The following is a 17,254-nucleotide window of genomic DNA, read 5'->3' on the forward strand; positions in this document are numbered from 1 at the left end:
CTACTCCAGGACTTATTTTAGTCCTGTTCCTATTGAGGAGTTACAGAGCTGTCCATGGTTGTTAGAGCTGTAATGTGGTAAATGTGTGAAATTTGTTTCCTCAGTTTCTCTGACAACTTTTCTGGAATATCCTGAATGTTTTTCTTTTCATATTTCTCCTTTTCACTTGTTTCTTAGAGCTTAGTTCTACCATTTTGTATGTCCTCTTTGGCTCATGTGTTTGCGTTTCCTCCCTTGGTTTCCTGTCTTCTCTCCCTCTTTCTTTTGTTGTTTCAGTTTTGATTAAACTATGGTTGATAGGAGGAGGACAATTACAGTGATAGAGCTGTAACAAGGAAGATGCAAATTTTAGATTTTCAAAGTAAAGTTAGAAGTAGTGTCTTGAAACTTGTAAACCTTTGAAAAGATACTGAAGATCTCATCAGAATCTCTGCGAAAAGTCATAATGCGATCCTTATCCTTTTAACATAATCTCTCTCTCTCTTTTTTTTTTTAAGATTTTATTTATTTATTCATGATAGACATAGAGAGAGAGGCAGAGACACAGGCAGAGGGAGAAGCAGGCTCCATGCAGGGAGCCTAACGCGGGACTCGATCCCAGGACTTTGATAGTTTAATCAAAACTGGGCCAAAGGCAGGCGCTGAACTGCTGAGCGAGCCACCCAGGGATCCCGATCCTTATCGTTTTAAATGAATGTATGTTTTTTTCCAGACAGCAAGTATTTAACTGCCAATATTTGAGACAGTATTGTTTTATACTGTATATAACAAATGGAAGGGAAGAAGCTAACTACAATTCCCCCCCCTTGAGAGGCACCATGTTCTGAATTCCAGTTGACTGTCTTAGAATCCAATTAAGTGTTTAACGGTCCAAAATCAAATCTAATATTTCTGAATGCAAATGAGTCTGAAACATCTATTTTTCTTATATTTGAAAGATCTGTGCTTTCTTCACTGACTTTTTTGTGTTCATATTTAAAAAATAAAAAACGTTGCAGGTAGGTGAGGAGTTGGTATAGTTTTTGTTTTACTTCTAAGTCTTAGAAATAGGGAATGCTGCCATTTACAGTTTGTAATTGGGAGAGGAGTTTTGGTTCATGAGGTCTGGTAAAAGACCAGTGCTATTGTTTTGTGTGAAGGGTGCTGAGTTGGGATGCTTATAGAGTAGTGCTTCCAACCTCTTACCTCAGAACACACAGAAAATAATATTTTGTACAATTCACTGGGGCAGGAGGTTTTAGACTATAGAAAAGCTGCCCCTGGGCTGGTAGCCCCAGCTGGCTGCCCCAAGAGGTGAGATATCAGTATCTTACAATATTCATTGGTAATATTGGGATGTCTTGCTGTATGGAGGGCATTATTCAAGAGGTAATGAGTCCTAGTCTCCAGAGGAACTCAGTACTTACAAGTTCTAACACAAGCATCTAGTGTTAAGTTATAATAGTTATTGTTTGGTGGAATACTTGGAAGAATGGAGGTTGGCTCTGTTTGAGGTGGAAGGGATCTAGCAAAGGCTCTATCGAGGGAATGAGACATGGAAGGCATCCTGTATGGAGGAATTACCTTGTGCAAAGGTAGAGAGGGAGTAAAGGGCAGGGGGAGTTTGGGGAATGCCAAGGATTTCTGATGTGGTTGGAGTGTAAGATTTGGAGATGCAAATAGGGAGTAGTATAGTGGGAACTACTGTTAAACAAGTAGGCGGGGACTGGCCTCCTGAAGGCCTTTATGTGATTGAATGAGCCCAGGACCTTGGGCAACACTGGTAGTGACATGATCACAAACCTCCCTTCTTCCTTTTAGGAAAATCTACCTGGGGCAGTGTAGAATGAACTGGAGCCTATAAGCTAATCAATCCCTGGGGAGGGAAAAGCATTGATCCATCTACTTAAGGAATAATAAGGGCTTGCCCTTAGTGAATGGAGATTCAGAGTGCTGCTTGACCTGGGATCCTATAGATTTTGCTTATTGATATGAAGAAAGGTGACTCAGATTTGGCGACTGGATGAAGGAAAGGATGATTGGGACTATTTTCAGAATTAGAGTCTTGTATGGGGGACAAGGAACTTGATTTTGGACATGTATATTTTAAGATGCTTGCAGAGATACAATTGCTAACATTTATAAAGTGCCAGGTTCTTTTTTTTTTTTTTTTTTTTAAAGATTTTATTTATTCATGAGATACACAGAGAGAGGGTGAGAGAGGCAGAGACACAGGCAGAGGGAGAAGCAGGCTCCATGCAGGGAGCCCGACGTGGGATTTGATCCCGGGGCTCCAGGATCAGGCCCTGAGCTGAAGGCAGGCGCTAAACTGCTGAGCCACCTAGGGATCCCCAAAGTGCCAGGTTCTGATCTAAGTACATTTTATCTTTTTTTTTTCCTAAGTACATTTTAAAAGTCCTTATGTTCTCATGACAGTCATAAAAAGTAGGTGTTATCGGTTAGTGTCCAGTGTCCAGTCAGGAAAACCCAGTTGTGGGTTGTTTTAAGCACAGAGGGAGTAATGCAGGGAATTGCATTACAGTGATACTGGAAGACAAAGTTACAATGAAACTGGAAGGACTGGAGGAACAAAAAGAAAAAGGTGTGTGTTGGAGGAGTGGATGTTGGAGCAAAAGGAGAGAGAGAAAGTATGTGTGCAGATGAATGTGGGAGGAACAAAAAGGAGAAGGGGATGTTAATCAGCTATCAGACAGCTGCTGCATAAACTGGATATTCTACAGATTTGCTGGAGATGTTAATTGGTTCTGCTGCTTTGGAACCACTGAAAATGCTGCTGGAGCCTGTGGTTGTCTGCTGCTACTTTTGGAGGTACCACCAGGAACAGGAAACAAAGACATTTTCCTTTCTTTCTTTCACCTTGCAGTCTCCTGCCACTGTTTCCCAGGAGCAGTATCCAACAGGAAGCTAATTGGCAAGAGAGTTTGGAAAATGTAGTTTATAGATTTCTAGCTCCTTGTGATACAGAGAAGAGATGAGAACCAACAGAAAAATAACTAGTACGGTGTGGGTACTGTTTTTATCCTTATGTTACAGGTGTGGAGACCAAGTCACAGAGAGGGTCACATGCCCACGACTTGGCAGAGTTGAGATGTGAATCTAGGTTAGTCTGGTTTTAGAGTGTGTGCGCTTAGCCTCTGCACTTTGATCTTGCCTTCACACATGGTTATTATTTGCTTTTTCTCTTTATTGCTGAGCACTTGAAATGAGCAGCTGTTTCCATTGATTTTGCTTATTCTGCACTTATTTTTTCTTTTGATATCTCTTACTGGCTTCAGTTTTTCACAAACTCAACCTCTGGAACCCTCTGTCTTCTTGGTCACTATTGACTTTATAGCCAATGTGATGAGTTATTTCAGAAGAAGAATCTTTTCTCATTTCTTAGACCACTGCCATATCTTGCCTTTAGATTGGATTTCATAGGAAGCTACTTAATGTTAATTTCATATTTAAATCAGAACCAAAGAAAACTACAAGTATATAGTTCTTGTGGCCTGGGCGCCGGGGTGGCTCAGGCGTTTAAGCATCTACCTCCTCCGGTCATGATCCCCGGGCCTTGGGATCTAGTCTCACATCATGCTCCCTACTCAGTGGGGGAACCTGCTTCTCCCTCTCCTCTTGCTTTCCCCTTCTGGTCATGTGCAGCGCATTTAATTTCTCTCCCTCTCTGTCAAAAAAATAAAGTCTTAAAAAGACAGTTCTTGTGGCCTTTTTTTTCCTTTGTGTGTTGTGAAGTCACAGGCAAGTCAGAGCAGGGCCTTAATTTGTGCTCTGCCCTGGCTGGGCAAGTAGGAAAAGAGTAGGGTGAGTGAAGGAGACAGACTCGCTCTAGTACCTACCATGTGTCAGCCCCGTGCTAAGTGCTTCAAAAGCATTGCTTCATTTAAATTCTCCTGTGTGAGATCAGTTGTTACTCTTCTTTTGCAGGTGAAGAAAAACTGACTCTTTGTAATGAACCAGTAGTAGAACTGGGGTTGAAACCCTCCTCTGATTTGCTCTGACAGCCATGTTTTTTTCCTCTGGACCGCCTGGGTGAAGCCCCCACTTTCTTGTCTGTTGAATGAAGAAACTGGGCAAGATAATTTTTAAGACCCATTTCAGGACCATCGTTCCGATTCTGTCACACACTGGTTGTCCTGAGCTTTGGTTGCTTCTAATACTGAAAAAGGAAGTTGCCATCCCACTCTAGGAAACATCCTGTTTTATTAAGACCAAGAGTACTAACGTGTTATTTGTAGAAGTTGTGAAGTAGGGCAAAGGCATTTAAAGTAGTCCTGATGATAGATCTTCATATAAGTTGCAAGGGAGCCCCATTACCTCCAAATGAGGCTGCTGCCTAGAACATTAGAGTCTGTGGCTTTTATTGACAGGGGCTCAGAGTAATAGCTTTGGAACAACTCCAGTCTAAACAAAGGGCAATTCTGTTATTCCATTATACTTTCTGTTGAGAGCATGTGCTTCCAAGATTATTAAGAATTCGGGATCCCTGGGTGGCGCAGCGGTTTAGCGCCTGCCTTTGGCCCAGGGCGCGATCCTGGAGACCCGGGATCGAATCCCACGTCGGACTCCCGGTGCATGGAGCCTGCTTCTCCCTCTGCCTATGTCTCTGCCTCTCTCTCTCTCTCTCTGTGTGACTATCATAAATAAATAAAAATTAAAAAAAAAACTTAAAAAAAAAAAAAGAATCCCTTTCTTGGGAAGGAATTTAGTCTGCGATTTGCAAGAAGATAGTGAAAAATATATTTTATTTTATTTTTTAAAAAGATTTTATTTATTTATTCATGATAGACATAGAGAAGAGAGAGAGAGAGAAGCAGAGACACAGGCAGAGGAAGAAGCAGGCTCCATGCCGGGAGCCCTACGCGAGACTCGATCCCGGGACTCTAGGATCACGCCCTGGGCCAAAGGCAGGCGCTCAACCACTGAGCCACCCAGGGATCCCTGAAAAATATATTTTAAAGATAAGATTCACTACAGTGTGGCTTGATAGCTTTATAACGTCAGTGGACAACCCTAAAATGATTAACTGTCATATGATTCGCCCATATCTTGTCTTCAAACATGCAAATAGATGGTTTAGGTGGGTACCTACATTTTTTTTTGATTTACACAGTACACGTCACAAAATACTTAGCTAAGTATTCCTAGATATGTCTATATCCTTAGAGTAATAACTATATTTCCAGGTTATGTAGAATCTGTTTTACCGTCCTTACTCATAAATATCCTCCAGCCCCTTCCTCGTTTTCCCATTTTATTCTGTAAAAATGGGAAATTGAAAGGTTTATATCTCTTCTTTTGATTTTTTTACTGGCTTCCCCTGCTTTAGAGGAAGCCTGCAGGGGGAATCGGCTCCCTGGCCACACCTTTATTTGGTTTAGTTGGTTCTTCTTTTAGCGGACCTCTAACTGTTGATGTCCCCAGGGTTTGAGGTTGGGTTCTTTTCTCCTGCCTCGTGTCTTTTTCCTAGATGATGTCAATCATCCCCCAAATCTTCTATGCCACCAAGTGATGGTGGCTCACCAATTTTTGTTTCCAGGTCTGACTGCTGTCCTGGTTGCTTATTTACCTCTTATTTCTATTAACTTTGGCAGGTTTTTCAAGCCATTTTAAGACTGCCACTCCTGCCCAGTAAGAAACTACATCACAGCCATGTACACACATATATTACTGTAAATAATAGGAACAAAAGTTTCACAAAGACAGCAGTTACCTTTAAAACATGACATACTTGGGATCCCTGGGTGGCGCAGCGGTTTGGCGCCTGCCTTTGGCCCAGGGCGCGATCCTGGAGACCCGGGATCGAATCCCACGTCGGGCTCCCAGTGCATGGAGCCTGCTTCTCCCTCTGCCTGTGTCTCTGCCTCTCTCGCTCTCACTGTGTGCCTATCATAAATAAAAAAAAAAAAAAATTAAAACATGACATACTTGCTGATGTTTTCAAAAGTATTCTGTTTCATTTCATTGAAGATGTTCTTTTGACCCACAACACTGGTCTCTAATCATCTACTCAATTAATGGATGATGTCCTACTACTTGGGAAACACTTTTCTAGAGCCACTAGATGTGTAGACATATTCCAGGTTGTAGGAAGTCTATCTACTTATTTGAAGACTGTAAATATGTAGAGTGCGATAGTTAATTATGAAAGAAGGCTTGACCAGATTCCTTGCTTTTCCCTGTTTCAGGAGCCCAAAATTTCTTGGACTGTCTGGTCTTACCGAGGTCACCAATAATCTAACCACCAGCTGGATGACCCTCTTAGGAAATTGTAGTTTTGCCAAGATCTGGATAAATGGAGTTGCGAACTTTTTAAAAGTTATGAAGTGAAACCAATCAGAATTCCCAGGTCCAAAACAAATGTCATCAGGCATACACACACACACACACGTGTGTGTGTGTGTGTGTGTGTGTGTGTGTTTATTTATTTATTTATTTATTTATTTATATTTCTTTCAAATGCTTAGGAGATTTTGGTATTCCAGAACAAAATATGTTTGTTCCTAGTGAATCAGTGTCTTTCAGATACCCAAGGTAAATCACTCTGGTTCCAGTTTGTTGTCCCTTTTCCCCTGAGGTTCTTGATGAAGAGCTCTGTTGTGTGTATTTTTTTTTTTTTTAAGAAAGAGCAAGAGCAGGAGCACTTGTGCAAGGTTGGAGGGGAGGGACAGAGGAAGAGGGAGGGAGAGGGGGAGTCAGGGAGAGAGAGAATCGCAAGCAGGTCCCACACCCAGCTTGGAGTTTGATGTGAGGATGATCTGACAACCCTGAAATCACGACCTGAGCCAAAATCAAGAGTTGGGAACTTAACCGACCGAGCCACCTAGGTGCCCCTGTAGAGCTCTGTTTTTTACCACCTGTCCACTTAGCAGCTCTCTGACATCTACTTGAACAGTGCTGCTAAAATGAGGAAGCTTATTTCCTCTCATTTTGACTGCACCGGTCTTTCCCCACTCCACAGGGGGCACTGCACACAGGGAAGGTGGTTGATTGGAGTCCACTGAGGCCAGGCAAATGGAAAAGGTTCATTAGAGGCAACAACACCCATTTAAAAATTTATCTGATATTAGAGTGACCACGTAAACTCCTCAAGAGAGTCAGTATGGAATCAGAGCTAGTAGCTTTTGGTTGTTCAGAATTGTTTATTAGTTAAAATTGGTAAGGATACTCTCAGTCACCTGCTGACATGTGGAAATTGACGGATTATATAGTACCTGCTTTGAATATGTCTGTAACAGAACTCCCTATAATACGATTTTATAGGTACTTACCTTGCACGCTTCTGCTAAACTCACAGAAGGTTGACTAATCCAATGTTCTCAAAATCCTCCTCTCTGATCCAAGAGTGTTCTCATATTTTACACCCAACGTTTATTCTAATGAGGCTTTAGGAAATAGCTTATATCATGCTAAAGAAATTTACAGTTGGCATAGTGACTTAATGGTTGGTTAGTTGACTTGTGGGGATTATGCAGGGATGCGGGGGGACCCTAGCTGTGCTAGTAGCATGGACCTAAAAATACTGTGCTAATGATATGAACACTGCAGAGGTATAAGTCATTCTTGAGGGAAGCTCAAATATGTTTAAAGGTTATTACAAAGACACACTTCTGTTTAACATTTTAGTATTAACTTAGGAGCCAGTATTTTTTAAATGGCCTGTAAAGCTTATTTTCTAATTCAGAAGCACAATAGCACATTGTTTAACCTTTGGATTATCCCACAACTGCTTCCAGATTTGAGGGGAACCTAATCTCAGAATTGCGGTTGGTGAGGTTTTTTTGCATTTTCATTTTTGAATATTAGGGTCACCTGTGTCAAAGATCTGAAAATTATGGTCCATCAGCTAAATCTGACCTGCCACCAGTTTTATATACCTTGTAAACTGAGAATGGCTTCTACATTATTTTAATAGTTGGGGGGGGGGAGAAGAATATTTTGGGACATGTGAAAATTATATGAAATTTAAATTTCAGAGTCCATAAATAAAATTTTATTGGAACACATTCGTGCTCATTATTTTACATATTGTCTGTGGCTGCTTCTGTGGTACAAGAGCAGAATTGAGTAGTTGCAACAGACTTTATGGCCTGCAAAACGTAAACTAGGAAATGCCCTTTACAGAAAGTTTGCTCACCCCTGGCCTATATATTTTCTAGCCTTTTGGAATGTAACATATTTTATCAGTTTTATCAGTGAACTTGATTTTTATTTTTTTTGAGAGAGAGAGTGCATGGGGGGAGGGGGCATAGGGAGCGGGGAGCAAGAATCCCAAGCAGGCTCTGTAGGGACCCTGTGGGGATCGCCGTGTGTGGGGCTCAGTCTCAGGACCCTAAGACCGTGACTGGAGCTGAAATTAAGAGTCAGATGCTTAACTGACTGAGCCATCCAGGTGTCCTGGTTATTTTAAAAGATTCCAATGTGGAATATCATGTTCATAAACATAGGTAATAAGAAGGGTTTGGAGGTTAAAAACAGGTATTTGTTTCTATATAAATAGTTCCTAGACCAGCTTCTTGGGTAGGGAATGAATGACTTGCTGAATTTTGAGAAATGGCAGTTAAAGTGCTATGACACAGAAATACAGCAGTGCTGAATATAGTTACTGTGATAAAAGTGGAATATTTTAAACTTTGTTTTGAATTTGACAGCTTCTATTTTTGAGGTATCTTAAATACATTTTGTATGATCCCCTCCATTTCACCCCTCCCTTGTATGCTTTTATTTTAATCTAGTGAAGATAGTCTCACAGTAAACAGTGTGATTATATTCTCTTCTAACACTTAGTGGTTTTTGATACTTAAGTTTGTCTAATGGGCCCATCACTAAAAGTTGGAGCCATTTCTCTCTACTGCCTTGCTTTAGAGACCATGTGCACACAGCACTGGGTTGAGGTGGAGAAAAGTTGTTGTGTCAAGCCCCTCACCCCCCCCCCCCCCAATATCTGGCAGTCGCCCCAGGCAGACAGACGTGTCTGAGATGAGGGAGTTTTCTAGATGACTTAGTTCCTCTCCAGTTCCTCTCAGACCCCCAGCCCTATCTTACATTAGCTGTCACCTCTAATCTCCCCTGGCCCTTAGCCAAAGGAAAAGGGTTGTTTATGCTTTTGAGGACGGTTTCGGGCAGTGCGGTGTCCTAGCCTGCAGCTGCCATCCCTCACTGTCTTGTGTATCTGATTTGATGTAATAGTAGCAGAGTCACATCCAGTGTGCAAGACCCTGCTCCTCTGTAGGTCTGAAACACACAGTATTCTTACACTCTTGAAAATTACAAAGAAGCGGAATAAGCAAAAACAGAACTCTAAAACCAGATGTTACAAAGCACTGAAGTTTTTCCTCTTAAATAATTATTAGGAGATCCTGAATCCTCCTTTACAACCTGGATATTCTTACTTAGAAATCATTTAGGGGCACCTGGGTGGCTCATGTGGTTGAGCTTGGTTCAACTCTTGGTTTCATCTTGGGTTGTGATCTCATGGCCATGGGATTGAGCCTTGTGTCAGGCTCCATGCTCAGCATGAACCTGAGATTCTCTGCCTTTCCTCCCCCTCTTCCTTTCTCCCTACTCCGTGTGTGTGTGTGCTCTCTCAAATAAATAATAATAAATTAAGTCTTAAATCATTTAAGAAAGTCTGGCTGTTTAGCTTTCTAGTTTACAGTATATTTGAAGGAGGTGTAGAAGAGGGGAAGGGAGAAGGGGATGCACACCCCATACAGGCCTCTTAGCAGCTCAAGAAAGTGATAGCTTGAAAAGTTTAAAACCTTAAAAAAGAAAAAGAATTCAAGAACTCAGCAAAAGCATTTTGAGGCCGTTTGGTGTGGGACCAAAGCCCCAACCACCTCACTGTTCCTTGAAGGATCACTGTGTTATTGCTTACTGATCTTTTTGAGTCCTCTGTTTGAGCCAGTTCTGTTTATTAAGGCGTTACATGCTCTCCTCCTAACAGCGCATGATGCAAGAGCGGTTTTATCAACCCTTATATTCATTTTGTAGCCAAGAAAATGAGAGATTTTTCTCTAGCTTTTCCAAGACTCATTAAGCACGGAAGCTAGGATTTGAACCTAGGTAGTCGGATTCCGGAGTTCATGCCTTTCCCATAATCTCCAGTCCCCAGAAGACGACAGGCAGAGCACGGACAGTTATAATGTAGTGGTTAGACTTTCCAGCTTCAAATTCCAGTTCAGATACTTTCTGACTTGTTAACAATGTTCATTGCCTCCATTTCTATATTTATAAAATACTACAGTAGATATTTTTCATTTTTTTAAAAGATTTTATCTGTTTATTCATGAGAGACCCAGAGAGAGGCAGAGACATAGGTAAGGGAGAAGCAGGCTCCCCTTGGGGATCCAGGATTTTTTTTCCCCCCCAAGATTCAAATACATTTTATTAGACATGGGTAGGCAGGAGGCACCAGTGGAGTTCCCAGAGGGAACCCCGCCTCCAGGAGGATTGGGGTGGGGGTGGCTAAAAGGTTAAAAGCGCCAAGGCTGGCTTGTGGACTCAGCCTGGGCCCAGTGAGTCCTCAAACAGACTGAGAAGGTTCCGAGGTTCAAAGGAGGGGAAGGAGCCCCGAGGGGGCTCGGAGTCAATGTCACTCAGGTCCAGGGCATCCCTCAGTGTGTACCTGTTCTGGCGGGCAGGGGAGCCACTGCGGGGGGTGGAGGTGTTCCCAGTAGCCCTGGCCAGGACAACCTCTGCAGAGAGTGAGAGCCCCATGCTGTCATCATCCCAGCTGCTGGAGAGGCTGCTGTCCAGGAGGAGGATGCAGGGTGGGGAGCCAGGTGGGGTGGCTGGTGGGCTCGGCGGCAGCAGCCAGCTGGCAGGGTGAGCCAATCCGTGCCAGAGCCAGCACAGCAAGGAAAGCAGGGCCTGCCACAGGGCCCACCCTTGGCTGAGGTACCACAGAATGCTTGAGGGCCGAGGCCGCCTGAGCATGGCAGAGCCAGCAGGGCCTCAGCGGTGGCCTGCAGCTTGGGGTCAGGTTCCAGCATCATGGTGAGGACAGAGCGCAGTTTGGAAGATAGGCCAGCAGTGAACTCGGTGGGGCAGATAGCCCTGGCGAAGCTGCTGCCAGCCCTCCCCACCGTGGGGCAGCTCCATGTTGCATGCCACTTCCAGGACTGTGAGACCCAGACTGAACACATCGGCCGCTGTCCCATAGGAGCCCTGCAGCAGCTCAGGGGCCATGTAATGGGGGTCTCCCTCCTGGGCCTCACCAGCTCCAGATGTACCCAGCTCAACCAGCAGCCCAAAGTCACCCAGCTTGCAACGGCCCCGGGGCCCCAGGAAGATGTTGGCAGGCTTGACGTCAAGGTGGACCAGGCCTTCCAGGCCTGCATCACCACCTGCACCAAAGGCAGACCTCTGAGCCACCCAGGTGCCCCTACAGATTTTAAAGTTGTTTGTACTTACATCATAGGGTTGTTGTGAGGATTCAGTGGGACTTTATATGTAAATAACCCAGTTATTTCTCGACAGCACATGTTGAGAGCTCAAAACATGTTAGCTACTATAGTTTATATAAAATACAATTACTAATGATTCCCAGCAGATGCACCAGTAATTCTTTATATTTCAAAAGATAGATGTTTAATAAATTCTAGAAACATATTACTCACTTAAAATATTTAAAAAGTGTTAATGCTTATTAAGAGGTCGTCATTTATCAAAATAAGGATAATTGGCATTGCCATTTTAGATATTGAGATGTTTTGCTTGATGTAAACATTAGAAAAGAAGGGGGAAACAAAACCCTTGAGAGGTCTGTCTTTGATTTTCCTTTATGATGTTCACTCCTGAACTTTTAAATAAATCCTTAAAAAAAAGTCTGGGCTTTCGCTCAGTAGGAGGCTTACCTTTTTAATTACCAGTTTGCCTTTTGGGTAAAGAACTGTGGGTTTTCTATTATGTGTGTCAGTAGATGAAACAACTCTTACTGCTGGCTGGCTACCAAGAAAGGATGTATATCTGGGATGTCATCATAAAGTTTCCCTTTGATCACATTGCCTGCACAAGATGCAAGTTGGCTAGCTCTCTGAGGGAGCTCTGGCATGGAGCGGAGAGGCAGGCAAGAGTGTCCTTCACTCCAAAGTGTACTTTCTGCTTTGCCATATAATAGCTGTGTGAGCTTTGGGAAATCACTTAAGCTTTCTGAGCCTCAGTTTCATCATCTAATACCTGCCTTGCTTAACTTAAAAGGCTGATTGGAATGCCAGATGGCATATAATGTGAGAAGGAAGCACCTTGAGAGAGCGCTATAAAGAAAGGTCTAGATACATTTTAGCTATCCAATAATATTCTATATATGATGACTTTTTAAAGCTTTTAAATGTTGTACAAATGTCTGTTGGTGGTTTTAGCGATACGGCATCTCTTCTTTGGGTACTGGATATAGATCCCTGTATTCTAAGATCTGAAGACCCAGTGGTTTTAGTAATAAATGTGGCAGTTCTTGGAGAGCTAAATCTCTCATTCCCCATTGAATTTCTCATACAACAATCAAAAGGTCTTTGGGCATAGGTAAGTGAAAGTGTAAGTTACTGTTGCAGAAGGAAATAATTTCATCATTGGATTAAGCTTTAGTAAATGAGCATTCTGTATTAACCACCATTTTATATAGTAACTGAAAGAGACAGTTCTCAACGTCTCTTGTAATAAATGTGTTCATTTATGGTTGGCTAGAACTGAGTCTTCCTCATTTCAGGTTTAGGTGACGTGGAGGTTTGGCTGAAATTTTTGGTTTAGTGTTTTGGGTGGCACATCCAGTTATTTCAGAAATGTTTTAATACTGTACATAGGTGTGTTTGGATTCGGACAGCCTATGTGCTTACTTGAGTTGTGATTTGTGATTATCCTGACTTAGGGGACATTAGTCTTTCCCCTCCTCAAGCATAGCTCTGTATGCTTGTGCAAGCACCAGCCACCCTGCTAAATTAAGATAAAATTCCTGTGGTCTCAGGAACTGCCAGTCTAGTAGAGGAGACCTTATTAAGATTTAAAATATTGTTAAAAAATAAATAAAATATTATTAAATATGATTTTTATCTAATGAAGTTAATTTTTTCTTAGTGTAAGTACTTCTTTTCCAGCAAAGATTTTGCTAAGTATTTAGAATGTCAGTTATTACAAAACAAAACCAAACCAAAAAAACCACCAAACCAAAGTAAAACATGGACAGACTAGCATAAATCAGATAATAAAACACACCGGCTTAAAATTCAAATGGCTTTCCTACTGCATTTAAAGTAAAATTACTAGTGAAATAACTTCTAAGGCCCTAAGTAAGCTCACAATCCCCCGTTTTTTGCAAACTCTGTACAGTGGAACTTGGATCATAGGTAACAATGTAGCTGAGGCATCTTTATTGTTGTACTTTTTCAGTTTTGGGAGAAGAATTTAAAGAACACTTCGATTTCTGTTCTTATATTGTAAATTTGCAAAAGGTCTGTGGATCACCCATTTTTCAAAGCTTTATTAAAATAATAGAAGTAATTAAACTGCATTTTGGAATTTTTGTAAGATAGCGGGGAAGAAAATTCCATACCATCACATTGACCAGCCGTACTCAGCTTTAGTGTTTTTCTTTTTTTGTATTTTTCTGTGCATTAAAAAGAGTTTCCATCTAATGCATATTTTTATATCCAGCTCTTTTTGTGTCTATGCAGCAAGCACCCCCTTCTACTCTGTCCATATTTTAATTTTTTTCCCCCTTGGAGTGGGACACAAAGATAGACACAAAGATGCTTTTCGGACAATTATTCTTAAAATGAAAACTTGGAAAAAATTAGAATTTTAGAAAAAACTCTAAAAGTGGACTTTTAGGAGAAGAAACTGGGCCAAAGGGCATGTGGATGTTTTTACGGCTTTTTGTGCATATTGCCCAATTCCTTGCCAGTTTCACACCTCAGTTACCAGTTCTAGATATTACTGTGGTTGTATATTTTTACCAATTTTGCAAGTTATCAAAAGTTTGCCCAAGACAAGTTACTACCTATTGTTTTATTTATTTATTTATTTTTAATTTATTTTTTATTGGTGTTCAATTTTCTAACATACAGAATAACCCCCAGTGCCCGTCACCCATTCACTCCCACCCCCCGCCCTCCTCCCCTTCTACCACCCCTAGTTCGTTTCCCAGAGTTAGCAGTCTTTACGTTCTGTCTCCCTTTCTGATATTTCCCACACATTTCTTCTCCCTTCCCTTATAACTACCTATTGTTTTAATGTGAAAATTTCAGGTTACTCAGGAAGTTAAATATTTTCCTATATGTTTGCTTATTTGTCACATTTCCTATTTCATGAATTTTATTCTTCTTCACGTGTTGATTTAGATTGGATAAAGGGGCACAGTGGTGGAGAGCATGAACTCTGGAGACAGATGTCACCTGCCTTCAGGAGTCAGCAGTGTTGGGCAGGTGCTGTCATCTTGCCAAGATTTTAGTTGCCCATTTTGGACATTTGGAAGATTTTTTTAATTTTTAGGAATTTAAATGATTTTCCATTGTGATTTCTTCTCTGAATATAGGGAATATTTTTCACCTTTCCAGAAGTTTAAAACTTATTTCTGTTTTTCTTCTCCTTTAAAAAATTATTTTATCTTTTACCAAAATTTTATATTTTCAGCCCTTATAAATGAAGTTTCTCCCATTTGAAATTTTGAAATTGGCACTGTATTTGTAGTACAGCTAAATGTCCAGAAGTTTGTTAATGTGTTCACTTAAGTCACTTTTATTTTAGAAAAGAACCAGATCAGAGAACCAGAATTTTATTAGCTGTATCAGCTACTGTATCAGCTAATGTTTGATATGGTGATTTGTTAAATTTTGAGTATTAAAAACAATTTTATTGGTTCAGGAGTATTTGGTGAGATATTTATCTTTGATTTTTTTTTTTTCTGAAGGTGGGTTTTATATAGGAATCTGTACTTCAGAAACACGTGGCCTTGTGTAGTGTCCAGGGAGCAATTAGGAGGGCAATATGTTAAATCTCTTGCCTCAAGGCAAAACCATTAGTTGTGCTGTGTATGAGCCTCAAGGGGTGTAAATAACCAAACCATTCATGAAATCATCAGTTTCCTTTTATTTCAAGGCATCTGTAAAACCTTTAATCTGTGGAAGAATCAGAGAAAGTTGACCTATTGGATTTACAGATTATTTTCCTTCATGTGATTATTTTGAGTACTGGTTGAACATAGGGAATATATATAAACTTTTAATTCCATTTTCTCTTTTGTTGCAAACATCCTAAAGTTCTGTTAAAATTTAAATGTAAGCAGACCTCTCTTACAAACTCTTTTGTGTCTGCATAAAAGATTTTTGGATTAATTTTTTCTTTTTTAGAGATTTATTGTTGATATTTTTTGTTGATATATGAGACCTTATCTTTAGGAGCAAATAAATTCCATTTTTTGATGGCTAATATTTCTCACTACCTTAAAGACAGACCATCCCCAGAAATGAGCAGCAATCCAAGCTGTTTCCTTTGTTAATTTGGAGGCATTATGGAAAGGAAGGAATATTCTTTTTTCCTTACTACCGTTGTGCATACACAGGGAAGACTTACTACTGTTGTTGAAACATAGGGAAGACTTTTCCACCTTAAAAGAAAATTGTCCTTTGGGGTGCCTGGTGACTCAGTCAGTTAAGCCTCTGGTTTGGCTCAGGTAAAAGATCTCTGGGTCCAGTGATCGAACCCCGCGTCAGGTGCTCTGCTCAGCACTGAGTCGGCTTGTCCTTCTCCCTCTGCTCTTTTCCCTCTCTGCCCCTGCCCCACCCTGGAATAAATACATAAAATCTTAAAAAAAAATCTCCTTTGACACTCAGCCTTCCCACTTCATTCTTTCCATCAGTAACTTCTTTGTTGTTGGTTTTTTTTTTTTTTTTTTTTTTTAACATGTCCAGATTTCTTAAAAGAGTGATATCACTCCCATTGCTTCACCTCCTACTTCTTTCTTCAGTCCTTTACGCTCTGGTCTTTGTCCCATCACTCCACCCAAGCTGTAGTTGTTAAGAATACCAGTATAACTAAATGCAATGGACTCTTGTCATTCTTTATTCTTTTTTTTTTTTTTTTTTTAAAGATTTTATTCATTTATTCTTGAGAGACACCCAGCGAGAGAGAGAGGCAGAGACACAGGCAGGAGAAGTAGGCTCCATGCAGGGAGCTCGACACAGGACTTGATCCCAGGTCCCCAGGATCACACCCTGGGCCGAAGGTGGCACTAAACCGCTGAGCCACCTGGGCTGCCTCACATTTTATCCTTTTTGACAGCTGAACAACACCTACTGAAGCTGGCCTGATTGCCCTTTCTTGTAACATAGTCTTTATTTGACTTTTATAAATCTAAGCCCTCCTGGTTTCCTCTTGCCTCTCTGGTTAACTCCACTCCTCTTTGCTGGGTCACCTTCTACCTCTCTTTTTGGGTCATTTTCCTATTCTTACCTACCTACTCTCAAAACTACACATACCTGCTTGAAATGTTTATTCTCATGAGTCTAGTATGTTTACTGGATGTCTTTACTTCCTAAGTCATCAGTGTCTTACCATTTTTAACTCTTCAGTATCTCTAAAACAAATCCTTTCTTCATCACTACTGCTACTACCCTAAGTCCAACCATTACCGGTCTGGTTCATTGCTATAGCTTTTTCTGTCTTCCTATGCCATACTACAAATAACCCATCCTTTACTGTATGCAGATAATTTTTAAAAAGCAGCTATGGTCAATATTTTTTGTATATTTAAATTTCTTTAAGGCTACAGTCTAAAATTCTTACTGTTGTCTTTAAGGCTCTTTGTGATCAGGCCCTGCATACATCTTTAATCTTATATCTTGTTCCCCCCACCTTTCAGCAGAGAGAACATGTTTCTCTTTTGATTTCTAAGATTTGTAGCATTAAAATTACAGGATACAGTAGAAATGAATATTTTGGTTTTAAAATACTGCTTATACAATTATTCTTCATTTTTATGTATTTTTCATGTTTAGGCATATGTATATGTATATCAAATGAGATAGTGTATGTCAAGGTGTTTATAATTTTGTAAATGTTAATATAAAATACTGTTTCTCTCAACTTTTTGCTCCCATCCATCATTCCTTTTGCTTCCAACTACATGATGGTAAAAGATATATGTACATCTGGTAACAATTCCATAGGAATGCTGGGGTAGAATAGACATGATTTTCCAATTTAGAGTGTCCTTTGAATGGGAAATTAGGAAATAGTCCATAAAATAAACCATTATGATAGGAGT

General features: G+C 40.7%; 1 protein-coding gene and 1 pseudogene across 1 annotated transcript in view; one reads left to right on the forward strand and one right to left on the reverse strand.

Moving 5' to 3' along the window:
* ZSWIM6 (zinc finger SWIM-type containing 6) overlaps positions 1 to 17,254 on the forward strand; it is a 194,030-nt gene that overhangs the window by 25,517 nt on the left and 151,259 nt on the right. The window lies entirely within an intron of this gene.
* On the reverse strand, positions 10,398 to 12,052 carry LOC140633101 (membrane-associated tyrosine- and threonine-specific cdc2-inhibitory kinase pseudogene; annotated as a pseudogene).

This window comes from Canis lupus, chromosome 5, assembly GCF_048164855.1.
Source record: "Canis lupus baileyi chromosome 5, mCanLup2.hap1, whole genome shotgun sequence".
Taxonomy (NCBI): domain Eukaryota; kingdom Metazoa; phylum Chordata; class Mammalia; order Carnivora; family Canidae; genus Canis; species Canis lupus.